A 17,369-nucleotide genomic window follows, 5' to 3' on the forward strand; every position below is an offset into this window, starting at 1 on the left:
ATGGCATGAATGAGGTATAAGCACGTGATTTTTTTTACTACGTTATTTACTACAAAAAATAGATGCAGATATATCCCGAGTTTGGAGCTAAAACCGCGTCCCGCGGGAGGATTTTTAGCCCAAAGGTTTTCGAATCTGGCCATTAAGACCGTAACAAAAAATCGTTGTCGCCTTTATTTAAGTGTGTCGAGGGATGTAAATATTTATGTATATATATGGACAGGGCAAACTAACAAGTAAAGCTGGTTTCCAAATGGGTATTTTGTATCTGTACTGTGACGTTTATGGCTTTTAAATTACGTAACTGGTATTTTTCGTGATTCGCAAAAAATGAAATCTTGAAAAAATCATTGTAATATAGTATAGTACGGTATGTACCACATGGACTTGGTACGAATGCTAATCCACAAAGCACACACACAGCTTTTAAACGATTTTTCAACCCACGGTTATATATATTAATAAATGATTATGGCCAAGAGGATGGAAATTCGTTGTACAAAGCAGAGTCCTTAAATTGCACTCTAACTTCCTCTGCTCGGACTAACAGTTACAATGTGTACATACACGCAGGCTACAGCTGCATGGCCGGGATATGCAGGATCACAATTTTTAATTTTGAAATCAAATAAATAAAAACGTTATCTGAATTAAACAAATATCAACGTCGAACATACTGCTGTATTGAGTGCCCGTGCTGCAATTTACACAGTGGCCCTATGCAAAGGGGTGGCCTTTGAAGTCCACTTTCAAGACCCATGGCCCAGATGTAGACATCTTTTATAGTTTAGATGTCGACATCTCGATTAATTAGCAATGTACGTTTTCCCACCCGAGAATAAAAACACGTTTAATCTCCGAGTTACCGACTTTCCTACACTTATTTTCTGCGGCACTATCTATGTGGGGACAGGGTCAATGTGGTAAGTTCGACATTATTCTTTTGTTTTTTGTCGCCATCTTCCGATTTGATTTCGGGCAACTCGATGGCAAAATTTTTTAATGCCCACCTTACTTGTGGTTTATTGGTGTTGTTTGTAACTATATTCGTTGTAAAAAAATGTTTTAAAAATCATATTTTCCCCTTTGTTAACTCTTTTGAAAAGTATTTTACTTAGACGGAAATTATAATATTTAAGATTAAATAAATATTAACAAAACAAAGGATGTTGTCAGAACACAGAACAAAAATGTTTGTATAATGAACAGTGACAGAGACGACAAATGTATATCAACTTAATATTGCAAAATATCCTTTTAAAATATTGTGTTATTAATCGGTTAAGACTTATTATTCAATTTGAAGAATTGAAGAGAACACGGCTGATAAGACGAAATATTATCTATTATTACTAATTACTGTACTAGGTTATGTGTGTAGTACATCAAACAATAACCTTGATTTAAAGGGTTTGTGACACAAAAAGTGATAAGTTGTCTATAGATTGGCTAATAAAGAATTTGATGTAAAACGATTAGAAAAAAAAATCATAAAAACTTTCATTTAGTCCAAAGCGTTATAGAACAGAATAAGGTGTTGTGCCCCATCTTCTGGTAATTATTCATGTAATTTTGATCATCATACATGCATTACAATGTACAAAAAGTACGTGATTTTTATTGAATTTACTATATTGTACATTAAACAGAAAGATATACCCTGGAAATTTGAATGTGTAACTCGACTGCAGAAATTCATACAATATAATACAATTGCTGAGCATAGATACTTCCAGGGATTATTTTGTTGTTTGTTTGTTTTATAACGTCCCTATTAAACACTAGTGGTCCATGTAAGGACGGGCCTCCCATGTATGCTGTTGTTGCGTGTATTTGTGGCGAGTGATGTACTGGGTGGAACTGCGGTATGTTCGTTGTGTCTTCTTGTATAGTTGGAACTGTTGCCCTTTATAGTAGTGGCTATAATCAATGTACATGCCGCCGAAGACACCAAGCACAAACCCCACCCGGTCACATTATACTGACACCGGGCTAACCAAGTCGTCCCACTCCCTGATGCTAGAACGCTAAGCAGTAGGATAACAATTTAACCCAGGAACTCTGCATGCAAAAGAAAAGTACACAATTAGTATTACAATGGGTCTAGAAATTCCTAATACACAAAAACATGTGTTCATTTTACGAAGTGAATATCATAATTATATAATAATCTTTCTCAAAGCGATCAATTTGTGGTTAAAGAGAGGCTTGGCTAATTATGATACATTCAAGTGTAATTGACCTGTGTTAATATGGTCCGAATATGCTAAGTCAATAACAGCAACTCAAGTTACATTACGCAAACATTGCGTTCTTCAGGGCGGTGTCCTATGGTCATAGGGATAACATGGCTGCATGAATGGATGAGATATATCACCCATTCTAACCTCCATACATGTATGAAATATGTATTTAGCGACTTATTTTTGTGTTTCCTTCTTCTCCCTTTTACTTGTTTATTCTCCCCTTTTTCAATGATGAAAATAGTTCGCATAATGGTAATTTCTGGGAAACTAATAGCCAGGATTGCAGTGTACATATACACTCTTTCATATCGGATACGTTTACATACATGTATTGCAAGATTATGTTTTTTTCACAATTGTTAAAATTAGTCACATTTCGCTTTTTGTCGATGACCCTACGCTACATTTGTGATAAATGTAGCGTAGAGTAGTGCCATCATCCGTGGGTCACTGAAGATGGTGTCAATCTAGAGTTACACATATCTTAGCAAGTTTATTACTGAGTCCTGTACATTTATATCGGTTATCGGACTATCAGACGTTCGGACTAATGGGCCTTAGGACTAACGGTCGTTCGGACTAACGGTCGTTCGGACTAACGGACGTTCAGATTAACGGGCCTTCGGACTATTAAGCCTTAAGGACAAGGTGGTCACCCAGGCAGGTGACCTATCGACATCATTTTCATTTGTCTTCTATCACCATAAACATAACAATTCCATAATCTTCACAACTGGTCCGAATTCAACTAAACCTGTTAGGAAACATGTTTAGGATAAGGTAAAGTGTAAAAATCAAGCGGCTGATCTCAACAGGGTAGCAGATCTACATATTTATGTAGATATTTGAAAAATCTTATAATGTTGCCACGCCTAGGAATCAAAGTTCAATATACATAATTGTACGCTATTCGGATAATATATACATGTACCTATATCATAGATGTTGTATAGCGGCTGGGAACATTTTGTTTTATTAATTACCCGATTTTATTTATTGATTGGTTAAGCTATATGTGCCGTAACTGGGCATGTATTTTTTTCTTCAGGAAACTATTGAAAACCATCAGGTTGTTTTAAGGTGTGATAATCATTCAAATGGTCAGAAAACCATGTACGATGCCTTGTAAACATTATTTACAAGTCAGAATTTATGCCTTATGTATGTTAATATGAATGCATACCTGCAGTAATCATTTTTTTTATTTTCTTATTATTTTATAAAAATTTTAAATGAAATTGTCGACCACATCTTGGCTTCATAGCCTGACCGCATACGTAATGTCAAAATCATTTTCATTTTCAAAAGGTTGATGGTGAATAAAATATCAAAAAGCTCTTGATTCGTGAGTATGAAAATTACGGCACATACATGTATATAATGCTTTAAAGACCCACTACATGTACCTTTCCGAAACGAAAAATTCAATTAGCATTTGCTTCTTAATTGTTTTCATTTTCATAATATGAATTAACAAAATAGTAGCACATCTAAAATTAAAACAAAATCATTTTTTTCTTATACTGATTATCCAATGTAGACACAGGATTAATTGTCTACATGTAGATGGCGATTCAATAATTTGGACCCATCGGAGTGTCATGTATAGACCATTTTAGACGTTTTATGAGTTTAAATACAAAAATCGGTATAATCGTAATCTACATGGTGATATATAGTGAGAAGGAATGGATAGATCCCGAGACAAACGGAAATTAGTCCATCTACATGTAGTTTTAACGGTTAAAATCATATTCCTAGTAAGTCTTCACAAAAAAGGTTACTACCGTTGGTAAGTGCAATAATTTTCTTTTCAAAATCCTACACAACTATACAAAGTGCTGTCACTAAGACGAAAGCAGCTGAAAAATTATGCATATATTATAAGCCGACTTTGATCTTCATCATATAAATGTTTGCACATTATATAAAGAAGGTTGCACATCATATAAAGAAGTGTGTCCAAAATTAAAAGAAATTGTACCGAATATAAAGTTTAATTTTAGCTACATATTATAAAGGAAAATGCATCGAATATCTCGATATAATGACGGAGAATAATGGTAAATGTATCGAAAATAACAACGGAATTTCTGAATATAAAGATAAAAGCAATGCAGATAATAAGATATACATGTACAGTGTATAAGGCTGTATATATGTTATTATCCCGCCCTGGTAGAATAAATAATAACCCAGGCCGTACGTAGCCCGAGGTCATTATTTTAAATTATACCAGGGCGGTATAACACCATATGAACCGAAACTGAGGTCCTTATTTTTTGTACTAGATATGTATCTATGTGCATGTTAGTTACAAGAAAAAGCATTGACCATAGGACACCACCCTGAAGACCGCAATTTTTGCGTAATGTAACTTGAGTTGCTGTTATTGACTTAGCATATTCGGACCATATTAACACAGGTCAATTACACTTGAATGTATCATAATTAGCCAAGCCTCTCTTAACCACAAATTGATCGCTTTGAGAAAGATTATTATATAATTATGATATTCACTTCGTAAAATGAACACATGTTTTGTGTATTAGGAATTTCTAGACCCAGAAATACTAATTGTGTATTTTTCTTTTGCATGCAGAGTTCCATTAAATTGATATCCCCTGGAAGTATCTATGCTCCAGCATTTGTATACTATTGTATGAATTACTGCAGTCGAGTTACACATTCAAACTTTCCAGGGTAAATCTTACTGTTTAACTGTACAATATATAAATTCTATAAAAAATACTTACATTATGTACATTGTAATGCATGCTGATGATCAAAATACATGAACTAATTACCAGAAAGATGGGGCACAACACCTTATCTGTTCTATAACGCTTTGGACTAAATGAAAGTTTTTATGATTTTTTTTCTAATCGTTTTACATCAAATTCTTTATTAGATCTTAATCAAGGTTATTGTTTGATGTACTACACACATAACCTATTACAGTAATTAGTAATAATAGATAATATTTCGTCTTATCAGCCGTGTTCTCTTCAATTCTTCAAATTGAATAATAAGTCTTAACCGATTGATAACACAATATTTTAAAAGGATATTTTACAATATTAAGTTGATATACATTTGTCGTCTCTGTCACTGTTCATTATACAAACATTTTTGTTCTGTGTTCTGACAACATCCTTTGTTTTGTTGATATTTATTTAATTTAATATTATAATTTCCGTTAAGTATAATACTTTTCAAAAGAGTTAACAATGGGGAAAATATGATTTTTAAACAATTTTGTACATCGAATATATTACAAACACACCAAATATTCACAAGCACTGACTTCAGTTTTCTATATTCAAAGATAGTGGCTATTTCATATGATTTGCGCATGTGTAACAGGAAGGCGACAAGTCGACAACTCGACAACACGACAAGTCGACAACACGACAAGGCGACAACACGACAAGTCGACAACTCGACAACACGACAAGTCGACATTTTACCGCGACAACACGAGATTCTGTACGCGCTAATTAGCGTGTTTGAAATGTCGACTTGTCGTGTTGTCGACTTGTCGTGTTGTCGTGTTGTCGACTTGTCGCGGTTCAAAAACGCGACAAGTCGACATTTTAACTGTTAAATCTCGGGTTGTCGCAGTTTGAGACCGCGACAACTCGACAAGGCGACAACACGACAAGGCGACAACACAACAACACGAGATGGCCGTAATCAGCCACCATAGTTATGAACTATCTATGAGTGAAGTGAAGAGTTTTACGTGCCGTCACACTATATATATATATATATATATATATATATATATATATATATATCGTTTCGGGGCACGCCATCTATGAGATATTCGAGCAGCACTTATATCAGGGTGGGAATCACGTGACTCAAAATGATACATGTATGTGGCGAAAATCTTGCCACGTCAGGCATATTTTTCGGGCAGAACAGCTTGAATAATCATTTAATCCTTATAATTTATAGTCTAAAACCATGTGTGCATTGGTGTTTTATGGGGTCCGGGGTCTCCCCCGAGAAAAAAAAATACGAATTAGAATGACAAGACGTTAAGGGAGCGAGTGGAGGCTGCAAAGCTCCTCCGACAGATTGACCTTGGATGTCCGGTCCTGATTGACCCCTGAGATTACCAGAACTGTCTCCAGTATGCAGCTTTTCCCGAACGTCTATACATCTATATGTCGAAAAACTCGGATAATACGAAGTAAAATTTTGGTCCGAAAGACAAAAATCAAACAGAAAAGGTTCGTATAACTCGAAGTGAGTTTTCTAATTGGACAGCGAGATCGCCGATAATCGGCTCATTTAATTACTGATTCAGTGTTTTTCGGCGGCGACAAAACCCTCTATCACAGCTATCCTAATTGTACACGTTTGTCCATGATCAGTGTATAGAATATCGCGAGGTTTATTTTTAGCGCAAAAAATATTGCGTGTTGCGCTAAAAAGTGCGGGTTTTTTTAGTTTTCCCGTGGAAAATAAAATAATAGTCGGATTGAAATAATAGTGCGTTATAGTTTGAGTGCACTGAAATATTTTATAAGTTTTGAGGAAATACAAGTAATACAGTGGCGTAGGAAGATGAAACGTAATGGGGTGCAAAGGTCCTCAATATTTCGTAACACCCCCTCGCGCGCCCAGCACCGACAGGAGATACGGAGATACTTGTTATATTTTTTCATATATCATTACATATAATCCGTGTACACATCTATAGAGAGTTGCGTCGCTAACAGGAAATTAATGAATACACAAATAAGCGTGCAAGTTTGGGGGGTCTGGGGTATCCTTTTGATAAATTTTACGATTATGAATGACAAAGAAGAGTTTTACGGTGTAACTTGATGATTTTGTTAGCGCCGAATGCGCGAGATTTTGGCGTTTTTGGGATCCGGGGGTGTCCCTTTGGAAAAAAAATGTACAATATAAAATGGCAGAGATGAGTATTACGATGCATTTTGTTGAATTTGCGAGCGCCGAAGGCGCGAGATTTTTGTGTTTGAGGGGTCCGGGGGGTCTCCCCATGGAAAAAAATTACAATTTAGAATGGCTGAGATGATTTTTACGACGTATTTTGATGTATTTACGTGTACCGAATGCGTGAGATTTTGTTGTTTGAGGGATCCTGGGTTCTCCCCCGGGAAAAGCATTACGATTTAGAATTTTACGATGAAATTTTATGAATTTGCGAGCGCCGGAGGTGCGAGAATTTGTTGTTTGGGGGTCCCCCCTGAGTATCATGCGTTTCATTTACATTTCATACACAAAGGCAGTGTTCACTTGCATTTATTTTGCGATATGTCTCGGACATTTTTCATCTACATGTAGCTTACTGAAATCAAAGACTTATAAATCTTTTGGATTAACATAAATATACATTAATTGTAACTTTGAATAATGAAATTTCCGAGAGAAATTTTAACTTTGGAAATGATGTTTCAAATGAAGAAGACACATTTAACGACAAGATGGCTTTTCAAGCTTAAACCGAAAGGCACGCAAAGTCAAAGGACAACAGATGAAATATGGAAAATTTTTGACACCTCGCAGATTATAGTGCCACATAGGACTATACTTAGATAGTCCGCTTAAACCTGCCTTTATTATAAGGCTTTTTATTTATATTTTTTTCCTAATATAAAGTTTATCTATTATGTAAAAAAAACCCACTAATAATATACGTAGGTTTAGCGGACTAGATTCTATACAGCCATGTTTATTACGATCAACCTACGGGTTCTGGGTGTTTAGTCTTAACAAATGCACAATCTACTGACACATACTCTTGTTGGAACGATATAGAGAAATAAAACTTCACGTCAAGATAGACTTTATGAAAACAAAATTTTGTATACTGTATTTTTCTATCAGTGCGGCTTTTAATGCCTTATAATATGAGGCGCTATTTTAACATTAATTCACTTCTTTTCACATATATGTTATTGACAGTGTATAATTCGATTTTTACACATGAAAACATTCCGTATCGTAAGAAAGTTCCGTCCATCTATCCTCAAATCCCCTTAGAGTCACTTAAGATCTGAAAATATAAACATTATTGTTATATATATTTCTGTTAAGATAAATGTAGGACTTATCATGAGATTTCCATACACTTTGTACTTGGAAATGGAACAGAAGCGATTAAAACATTGACGCATGATTATTAGGTACAGGTAGAAAACAGACCTATTAATTTGATTTTAATAACTCTTGTTTACCAATACCAAGCATTATCAAACATCATTTTCGGGGCTTAACAATTGCTTAAAACCATTTTTCGTCGGGGGGCTTCGCCCGCCTGAACCCCCCCAACCAGACCTCTCGCCCAGACCCCTCGTCTGGGCTTGCTCATAGACAAATCCGGAGCGTATGTACCGTAGAAACTCCTAATTTACGTCTACTTAATAATTTCCGATAAAATTGTGTGGTGAAGTCCGCTGTCGAAAATTAGTTTGTTTTGAGTAGATTTCTCGGTAAGTAGAGTAAAATGGATTAAATACAAACACTCGATCACTTACATGCTATACACTAAATCAATTTCATCCCTTGTCATATGCAGCCAAATTCACTGTTACTGTATTTTTCCCAGTCGGCATTCCTGCCCAATTACGAAGACATTTCGCCCAAATATAGATTACAATGGTATTGAGGAAATCCGATTGGGGCGACATGGTTATTTCGGGACTTTCTGGTAATAACCACGATTCGGTACAATTTAGACTGAGAGGCAATCTGGCTTGTCACCATGTACCAAATGTTTAAGGATATTTTAGCATTATTCATATATAGCAGAGCAATAAATTATGTCAGCTGATTTTGTCCTATATGTTGCTTGTCTGTTGACCAGTGCGTCATGCAAAGACAGACAATTAATATGCACCATGCGAAAAACGACAGTGTGCCATGCGAAGAGCAACCGTGTGCCATGCGAAGAGACAGTGTGCCATGCAAAGAGCGACTGTGTGCCATGCAAAGAGTGACAGTGTGCCATGCAAGGAGCGACTGTGTGCCATGCAAAGAGCGACAGTGTGCCATGCATAGAGACAGTGTGTCATGCAAAGAGCGACTGTGTACCATGCAAAGAGTGACAGTGTGCCATACGAAGAGACAGTGTGCCATGCAAGGAGCGACTGTGTGCCATGCGAAGAGCAACAGTGTGCCATGCGAAGAGCGACAGTGTGCCATGTGAAGAGCGACAGTGTGCCATGCAAAAAGCGACAGTGGACTAAGCAAAGAGAGACAATTAATATGCACAATCAAAGATAGCTGATTTGTCCATATCGCTGCCTGTCAGCGGTGCGGCATGAGAAGAGAGACAATGCTGCATGCAAAGAGCGACATTGTGCCATGGGAAGAGCAATAATTGTCTATGCGAAGAGAGAAAATTAATATGCACCATGCAAAGACAGCTGATTTTGTCCATGTCGCTGCCTGTCAAAGGTGCGCCATGCGAAGAGAGACATAGTCCGCTAAACCTGCCTATATTATTAGGCTTTTTTAATAAATTTTTCAAAAATTTAAAGAAGCCTAATAAAATGGGCAGGTTTTTAGCGGACTAAGAGTGACAATGAGTCATGTGAAGAATGGCAATAAACTGTTTGCATTACACATTGTCTGTCTTCTTATGGCACATTGATGGTCTTCACTTAAAGTGTACACAGAATGGAAAATGATATTTAGATATGTTATTCTGTTTGATCTCCTCACAAGAATGTTGAAAACCGCATCAAAATCGGCCGCTTCAGTACCGAGATAACGCCCTCCGAAGTGCTCGATTTTTACCTGTATATCAACTGCTAATCAGGGAATCGGCCGCTCACGCTGATTTGGGGAATAACCGGATGTGACGTCACGAGGACAACGGCAGTGAGGTGTTTGGTAGTAGGGTTATAGCACAAAGGTGGACATATATGTATTCCTAAAATGGGGTTACGAGAATTTTACAGATATATATATATAAAATAGGAAATATTGCAACTGAAATCATGCTAAATACATAAGTAGATTAGCGGAAATTATAAGTTATTTATGTTTCTGGTATAAGCCAGGTGTACCTTATGTAAAAACTTTTAAGTAGAGATCTTATCTTTGTTTTAACAGCTTACTAAATTATCAAACCTGGGGAATATTCAATTTTCATATTGTCATATAAAAAGAAACGAATTCGAAAAATGATGGTCATATAATTATCCATTTGAATATGTTTTTATATAAATAAAAATTCACTTGACCTATGTATTTCAAGAATCAGCATAACGAAAAGAAAAGGTTTTAAATGTATTTCATAGTTCAAAACACGTAAATATCATAGACATAAATTGGGAAGAGGAGTAAATAAAAAAAATAAACCACTTGAGAAATTGAATTTAAAATACATAATTCATTTATAGCTGTAACGAGTCTATCTTCCTTTTATAGCTACATGTACATGTACATGTATGAGAACATGTGTTATTTTATATTCAACAGTACATTTATTGGTCATATAGATTATCATTATTAGTATTATATAATGATCGATATTGACAAAAATTCACAAAGAATCCAAAATCCAGCAGCTACGAACCAGAAATATCAAAATCCTGACATTGTGCATCATATTTGCATTGTTCTTTCTCGACATGCCATTTGTAAATAATTTTGAAGTTTCTGTTATAAAAATACATATATACATATAACTAGAAATATATATACGAGACAAATGTATACATTGGTCATTTTGAAATATACAATCATGTATACATCTAGTGATTTATACACTTGTTGTATGTTATGTTCGAACGGTATATTTTACTGTAAACCAAGGATTTATAAGTGTAAACAAATATGACATTATACAACAATTAAATGATGGTCCATCGCTAACTTACCTGTGATCTTACTTTTGACACCTGACGTGAGCTAATCAACGAAGCGTGACAGGTCACTAAACACCTTTCTTACGTAATCTGGTTATTAGCCCCCTCATTAGTCTTGGTTGACCAAGCGTTTTAGTTACTGCAGTATACAGGTAAAGAGATAAACGCAGCACGACATTGGCTATTCGGAAGTACAGTTCTGATTTTGTTCTGTACTTGATATCTGCAACTTGGATTAGACATAGACATCTTCAGTCTTTTTTTCGTCTGACTCGTGCATGATTTATTTTTTCAATTAAAGACACTAATAAATGAACTTGAGCGAAATATCAACAAGTCGTCGGATGTATTGTATTATATGAAAGCTGAATGTATTTCGTAAAAAAAATGAATCGATTTCAGATATAACGCAATTATTAGATGCATTTACATATATGCAAAAAATTCTGTTTAGAATCATAACTTAATTCGTATGGGTAGGTTATATGAAAAAGTCAGAAATTTGTTAAGCGGGTTTGACCAGTACAACGACCCGAGTCGGGTTTTGGATAACATAGTCAAGAATCCTTTACATAATATTCATGTATATGTGGTTCCAAATACCGCAGATTTACAACGTACGTGGATTATTATACACATAATATTGTGTATAATTGTGCAGAAATCACGCAGAAATGTTCATTTATCTACGACAGGTTCATCAATATATGCATGGTATAAATCCCTATTTTCAAGCGTATTCCAAACTCATATCTGTGATTGAGGATAATATTAAATAGGTATTGGACATGTACACAGGTACTTGTGTCTGTAAAAATCGATATTTACAAACAGATAGTTTATATTAGATGGCAGACACAGAAAATCGCCACTCTATCTTATGCGAGTAGAGTAGGTCCCGTTGTCCTCGTGACGTCACTGGTCAGGGGTCCCGAATCGGGGTCAAAGGCTTGGGGCTTCAGGTGTGTTCTAGAGAAAAGTCGCATTATCTCATACCGTATTCGCTATGAAACTCGTACTTTTTCCATTCTAAATTTTATACAGTGACACATTTATCAAGCCTTATATACCAAACCATTCCGTGTACACTTTAACTTAGTAATGTCATGCTTCACTTAACTTAGTAATGTCACTCTTCACTTAGCTTAGCAATGTCGCTCTTCACTTAACTTAGTAATGTCGCTCTTCACTTAACTTAGCAATGTCGCTCTTCACTTAACTTAGCAATGTCGCTCTTCACTTAACTTAGTAATGTCGCTCTTCACTTAACTTAGCAATGTCGCTCTTCACTTAACTTAGCAATGTCGCTCTTCACTTAACTTAGCAATGTCGCTCTTCACTTAACTTAGTAATGTCGCTCCTCACTTAACTTAGCAATGTCGCTCTTCACTTAACTTAGCAATGTCGCTCTTCACTTAACTTAGCAATGTCGCTCTTCACTTAACTTAGCAATGTCGCTCTTCACTTAACTTAGTAATGTCACTCTTCACTTAACTTAGCAATGTCGCTCTTCACTTAACTTAGTAATGTCGCTCTTCACTTAACTTAGTAATGTCGCTCTTCACTTAACTTAGCAATGTCGCTCTTCACTTAACTTAGCAATGTCGCTCTTCACTTAACTTAGTAATGTCGCTCTTCACTTAACTTAGCAATGTCGCTCTTCACTTAACTTAGCAATGTCGCTCTTCACTTAACTTAGTAATGTCGCTCTTCACTTAACTTAGTAATGTCGCTCTTCACTTAGCTTAGCAATGTCACTCTTCACTTAGCTTAGAAATGTCACTCTTCACTTAACTTAGCAATGTCGCTCTTCACTTAACTTAGTAATGTCACTCTTCACTTAGCTTAGTAATGTCACTCTTCACTTAGCTTAGCAATGTCACTCTTCACTTAGCTTAGCAATGTCACGCTTCACTTAGCTTAGTAATGTCACGCTTCACTTAGCTTAGTAATGTCACTCTTCACTTAGCTGAGAAATGTCACGTTTCACTTAACTTAGTAATGTCACGCTTCACTTAACTTAGTAATGTCACGTTTCACTTAGCTTAGCAATGTCACGCTTCACTAAACTTAGTAATGTCACGTTTCACTTAGCTTAGCAATGTCACTCTTCACTTAACTTAGTAATGTCACTCTTCACTTAACTTAGTAATGTCACTCTTCACTTAACTTAGTAATGTCACTCTTCACTTAACTTAGTAATGTCACGCTTCACTTAACTTAGTAATGTCGCTCTTCACTTAACTTAGTAATGTCGCTCTTCACTTAACTTAGTAATGTCGCTCTTCACTTAACTTAGTAATGTCGCTCTTCACTTAACTTAGCAATGTCGCTCTTCACTTAACTTAGCAATGTCGCTCTTCACTTAACTTAGTAATGTCGCTCTTCACTTAACTTAGCAATGTCGCTCTTCACTTAACTTAGCAATGCCGCTCTTCACTTAACTTAGTAATGTCGCTCTTCACTTAACTTAGTAATGTCGCTCTTCACTTAGCTTAGCAATGTCGCTCTTCACTTAACTTAGCAATGTCGCTCTTCACTTAACTTAGTAATGTCGCTCTTCACTTAACTTAGTAATGTCGCTCTTCACTTAGCTTAGCAATGTCGCTCTTCACTTAACTTAGCAATGTCGCTCTTCACTTAACTTAGTAATGTCACTCTTCACTTAGCTTAGTAATGTCGCTCTTCACTTAACTTAGCAATGTCGCTCTTCACTTAACTTAGCAATGTCGCTCTTCACTTAACTTAGTAATGTCGCTCTTCACTTGGCTTAGCAATGTCGCTCTTCACTTAGCTTAGTAATGTTGCTCTTCACTTAACTTAGTAATGTCGCTCTTCACTTAACTTAGCAATGTCGCTCTTCACTTAACTTAGTAATGTCACTCTTCACTTAATTAGCAATGTCGCTCTTCACTTAACTTAGTAATGTCGCTCCTCACTTAACTTAGCAATGTCGCTCTTCTCTTAACTTAGCAATGTCGCTCTTCACTTAACTTAGCAATGTCGCTCTTCACTTAACTTAGTAATGTCACGCTTCACTTAACTTAGTAATGTCGCTCTTCACTTAACTTAGTAATGTCGCTCTTCACTTAACTTAGTAATGTCGCTCTTCACTTAACTTAGTAATGTCGCTCTTCACTTAACTTAGTAATGTCGCTCTTCACTTAACTTAGTAATGTCGCTCTTCACTTAACTTAGCAATGTCGCTCTTCACTTAACTTAGTAATGTCACTCTTCACTTAACTTAGCAATGTCGCTCTTCACTTAACTTAGCAATGTCGCTCTTCACTTAACTTAGTAATGTCGCTCTTCACTTAACTTAGTAATGTCGCTCTTCACTTAGCTTAGCAATGTCGCTCTTCACTTAACTTAGAAATGTCGCTCTTCACTTAACTTAGAAATGTCGCTCTTCACTTAACTTAGCAATGTCACTCTTCACTTAGCTTAGTAATGTCACTCTTCACTTAACTTAGCAATGCAATGTCGCTCTTCACTTAACTTAGTAATGTCGCTCTTCACTTAACTTAGTAATGTCGCTCTTCACTTAACTTAGCAATGTCGCTCTTCACTTAACTTAGCAATGTCGCTCTTCACTTAACTTAGTAATGTCACTCTTCACTTAGCTTAGCAATGTCACTCTTCACTTAGCTTAGCAATGTCACGCTTCACTTAGCTTAGTAATGTCACGCTTCACTTAACTTAGTAATGTCACTCTTCACTTAGCTTAGCAATGTCACTCTTCACTTAACTTAGTAATGTCACTCTTCACTTAGCTTAGCAATGTCGCTCTTCACTTAGCTTAGAAATGTCACTCTTCACTTAGCTGGGAAATGTCACTCTTCACTTAACTTAGTAATGTCACTCTTCACTTAACTTAGTAATGTCACGCTTCACTTAACTTAGTAATGTCACGCTTCACTTAACTTAGTAATGTCACGTTTCACTTAGCTTAGCAATGTCACTCTTCACTTAACTTAGTAATGTCACTCTTCACTTAACTTAGTAATGTCACTCTTCACTTAACTTAGTTATGTCACGCTTCACTTAACTTAGTAATGTCACTCTTCACTTAACTTAGTAATGTCACTCTTCACTTAACTTAGTAATGTCACGCTTCACTTAACTTAGTAATGTCACGCTTCACTTAACTTAGTAATGTCACGCTTCACTTAGCTTAGAAATGTCGCTCTTCACTTAACTTAGCAATGTCGCTCTTCACTTAGCTTAGTAATGTCATCGCTCTTCACTTAACTTAGTAATGTCACGCTTCACTTAACTTAGTAATGTCACGCTTCACTTAACTTAGTAATGTCACGCTTCACTTAACTTAGTAATGTCAATCTTCACTTAACTTAGTAATGTCACGCTTCACTTAGCTTAGAAATGTCGCTCTTCACTTAACTTAGTAATGTCAATCTTCACTTAACTTAGTAATGTCACGCTTCACTTAACTTAGTAATGTCACGCTTCACTTAACTTAGTAATGTCAATCTTCACTTAACTTAGTAATGTCACGCTTCACTTAGCTTAGAAATGTCACGCTTCACTTAGCTTAGAAATGTCAATCTTCACTTAGCTTAGTAATGTCAATCTTCACTTAACTTAGTAATGTCACTCTTCACTTAGCTTAGCAATGTCGCTCTCCACTTAGCTTAGTAATGTCACGTTTCACTTAACTTAGCAATGTCACGTTTCACTTAACTTAGTAATGTCACTCTTCATTCAACTTAGCAATGTCACGTTTCACTTAACTTAGTAATGTCACGTTTCACTTAACTTAGTAATGTCACTCTTCACTTAGCTTAGCAATGTCGCTCTTCACTTAACTTAGTAATGTCGCTCTTCACTTAACTTAGTAATGTCGCTCTTCACTTAACTTAGTAATGTCGCTCTTCACTTAACTTAGTAATGTCACTCTTCACTTAACTTAGTAATGTCAATCTTCACTTAACTTAGTAATGTCACGCTTCACTTAGCTTAGAAATGTCGCTCTTCACTTAACTTAGCAATGTCGCTCTTCACTTAGCTTAGTAATGTCAATCTTCACTTAACTTAGTAATGTCACGCTTCACTTAACTTAGTAATGTCACGCTTCACTTAACTTAGTAATGTCACGCTTCACTTAACTTAGTAATGTCAATCTTCACTTAACTTAGTAATGTCACGCTTCACTTAGCTTAGAAATGTCGCTCTTCACTTAACTTAGTAATGTCAATCTTCACTTAACTTAGTAATGTCACGCTTCACTTAACTTAGTAATGTCACGCTTCACTTAACTTAGTAATGTCAATCTTCACTTAACTTAGTAATGTCGCTCTTCACTTAGCTTAGTAATGTCACGCTTCACTTAGCTTAGAAATGTCAATCTTCACTTAGCTTAGTAATGTCAATCTTCACTTAACTTAGTAATGTCACTCTTCACTTAGCTTAGCAATGTCGCTCTCCACTTAGCTTAGTAATGTCACGTTTCACTTAACTTAGCAATGTCACGTTTCACTTAACTTAGTAATGTCACTCTTCACTTAACTTAGCAATGTCACGTTTCACTTAACTTAGTAATGTCACGTTTCACTTAACTTAGTAATGTCACTCTTCACTTAGCTTAGCAATGTCGCTCTTCACTTAACTTAGTAATGTCGCTCTTCACTTAACTTAGCAATGTCGCTCTTCACTTAACTTAGTAATGTCACTCTTCACTTAACTTAGTAATGTCGCTCTTCACTTAACTTAGTAATGTCGCTCTTCACTTAACTTAGCAATGTCGCTCTTCACTTAACTTAGCAATGTCGCTCTTCACTTAACTTAGCAATGTCGCTCTTCACTTAACTTAGTAATGTCGCTCTTCACTTAACTTAGCAATGTCGCTCTTCACTTAACTTAGCAATGCCGCTCTTCACTTAACTTAGTAATGTCGCTCTTCACTTAACTTAGTAATGTCGCTCTTCACTTAACTTAGTAATGTCTCTCTTCACTTAGCTTAGCAATGTCGCTCTTCACTTAACTTAGCAATGTCGCTCTTCACTTAACTTAGTAATGTCGCTCTTCACTTAACTTAGTAATGTCGCTCTTCACTTAGCTTAGCAATGTCGCTCTTCACTTAACTTAGCAATGTCGCTCTTCACTTAACTTAGTAATGTCGCTCTTCACTTAGCTTAGTAATGTCGCTCTTCACTTAGCTTAGTAATGTCGCGCTTCACTTAGCTTAGTAATGTCGCTCTTCACTTAACTTAGCAATGTCGCTCTTCACTTAACTTAGTAATGTCGC

At 36.0% G+C, this 17,369-nt stretch overlaps 1 protein-coding gene across 1 annotated transcript in view; it reads left to right on the top strand.

Moving 5' to 3' along the window:
- The first annotated feature begins 8,648 nt into the window (after nt 1–8,648).
- Nucleotides 8,649–17,369, top strand: part of LOC138308781 (zinc finger protein 346-like) — a 33,075-nt gene continuing 24,354 nt past the window's right edge. The window contains exon 1 of the mRNA XM_069249796.1: nt 8,649–8,719. The gene's annotated coding sequence lies outside the window, so the exon portion shown is untranslated. The remainder of the gene's footprint in view (nt 8,720–17,369) is intronic.

The sequence above is a fragment of the Argopecten irradians genome, chromosome 15 (genome assembly GCF_041381155.1).
Source record: "Argopecten irradians isolate NY chromosome 15, Ai_NY, whole genome shotgun sequence".
Lineage (NCBI taxonomy): Eukaryota > Metazoa > Mollusca > Bivalvia > Pectinida > Pectinidae > Argopecten > Argopecten irradians.